This window comes from Ammospiza nelsoni, chromosome 31 (assembly GCF_027579445.1).
Source record: "Ammospiza nelsoni isolate bAmmNel1 chromosome 31, bAmmNel1.pri, whole genome shotgun sequence".
Classification (NCBI taxonomy): Eukaryota; Metazoa; Chordata; class Aves; order Passeriformes; family Passerellidae; genus Ammospiza; species Ammospiza nelsoni.
The window spans coordinates 4,046,329-4,048,325 of record NC_080663.1 but is presented as its reverse complement, the minus strand read 5'-3'; the positions used below and the strand labels follow the sequence as shown (position 1 = coordinate 4,048,325).

General features: G+C 53.4%; 1 pseudogene; it reads right to left on the bottom strand.

Moving 5' to 3' along the window:
• Nucleotides 1-207: 207 nt before the first annotated feature.
• LOC132085547 (olfactory receptor 14C36-like) lies at nt 208-1,078 on the bottom strand (annotated as a pseudogene).
• Nucleotides 1,079-1,997: the final 919 nt, after the last annotated feature.

Here is a 1,997-nt window from a genome sequence, read left to right as displayed (position 1 = left end):
CACAGAGAGTGCAGCCCCTCCTTGACACAGTCTGTGGTTACAGTGAAGGAATAGAGAAACAAAATGAGAAATGGTATAAAAAATGGCATTTCTTTGTAGACAATATGAAGAAGTTAAAAGAAAGAAACAGAACCTCCAGAAAGAAAGCAGCAAGAAGTATCAAAGATTAGTTTTATTACAAGCACTTTGCATAAATTAGCCAGCAGTTTAATGTTCCTGAAACCATCCAGTCATCAGTCTCCACATTGCAGCCTTCAGCTCCTGGTTCCTCAGGCTGTAGATGAGAGGGTTCAGCACTGGAGGCACCACCGAGTACAGAAACGACAGCGCCCCAATCCAGGGATGGGGAGGAGATGGAGGGGGGCTTCAGGTAGGCAAATGTGGCTGTGCTGATGAACAGGGAGACCACAACCAGGTGAGGGAGGCAGGTGGAAAAGGCTTTGTGCCGTCCCTGCTCAGAGGGGATCCTCAGCACAGCTCTGAAGATCTGCACATAGGAAAAAACCATGAACACAAAACAGCCAGAACTTAAACAGGCACTAACAGCAAGAAGTCCCAGTTCCCTGAGGTTTGAGTGTGAGCAGGAGAGCTTGAGGATCTGTGGGATTTCACAGAAGAACTGGCCCAGGACATTGCCATGGCACAGGGGCAGGGAAAATGTATTGGCTGTGTGCAGCAGAGCATTGAGAAAGGCACTGGCCCAGGCAGCTGCTGCCATGTGGGCACAAGCTCTGCTGCCCAGGAGGGTCCAGTAGTGCAGGGGTTTGCAGATGGACACGTAGCGGTCGTAGCACATGATGGTCAGGAGGAAATGCTCTGCTGAGATGAAGAACACAAAAAAAACCACCTGTGCAGCACATCCAGTGTAGGAGATGTTCCTGGTGTCCCAGAGGGAATTGTGCATGGCTTTGGGGACAGTGGTGCAGATCATGCCCAGGTCACTGAGGGCCAGGTTTAGCAGGAAGAAGAACATGGGCATGTGCAGGTGGTGGCTGCAGGCTACGGTGCTGATGATGAGGCTGTTGCCCAGAAGGGCAGCCAGGGAGATGCCCAGCAAGAGGCAGAAGTGCAGGAGCTGCAGCTGCCGCGTGTCTGCCAGTGCCAGCAGGAGAAAGAACCTGATGGAGCTGCTGTTGGACATTTGCTGTGCCTTGGCATGGGGATCTGTAAAAAAGTAATCATGGAATAGTTTGGTTTAGGAGAGGACTTGAAATATCCCAGCACAGCCTGGGGGCACTTTCCCCCCACTGCCTGCCCAGGGCGCTGCTGCCTGGAGCTGTCCCTGCCAGCAGCTGCTTCCCTGTGCCCAGGGCTGGGCCCTGCCAGTGCTGCCAGAGCCCAGCCCAGCCCTGGGGGCTCAGCTCTGCCCTGCAGACCCCTCCCTGCCCAGGGGCAGCTCTGGCTCTGCAGGCTCAGATGGCAACATCACAGGAACCCTGAGGAGACTGGGAAAGCAACACTAATGCTGCCTCTAAGGGGCCCTGCAAGGATTTCTGTCACTGCCTGGTTTATTAACATCTGAGAGAATTTTGGGGGTTTTTTGGGGTTTTTTTCCTCAACCTTAACTGAGAGATGAATATCTATGTGCACTTTCCTATCCAGGCAACCCAGAACAGCATATTCAAAAAGCAGGAAATTCCCTTTCATGCAGCCCCTGCCTTGCTGTGCTCCCTGTATAATCTATTTGTTCTGACATTAAATGCCATCCTGGAAGCAGTCCTGAACAATGCAGCATCCTCCCCACACAAGAAGAACACTTCCAAGCATGACCAGCTTGTTCCCCAGCGCTGGGAGCAGCTGCCAGGGCTGGCTGAGAGCTGTCCCTGGCAGGCAGCAGAGTTCCTGCCCCAGCACAGCCGCCTGGGCTGCAGGACTCTGCTCTGCAGGACAGCCCTGGGCACCCCTGGCTGCTCTGCACAAGAGACAATCAGAGAATGTACTCACAGGGTCAGTAGGCATTGGGATGTTCCAGCTTTGGGAGATGGCTCCAGGAGCTG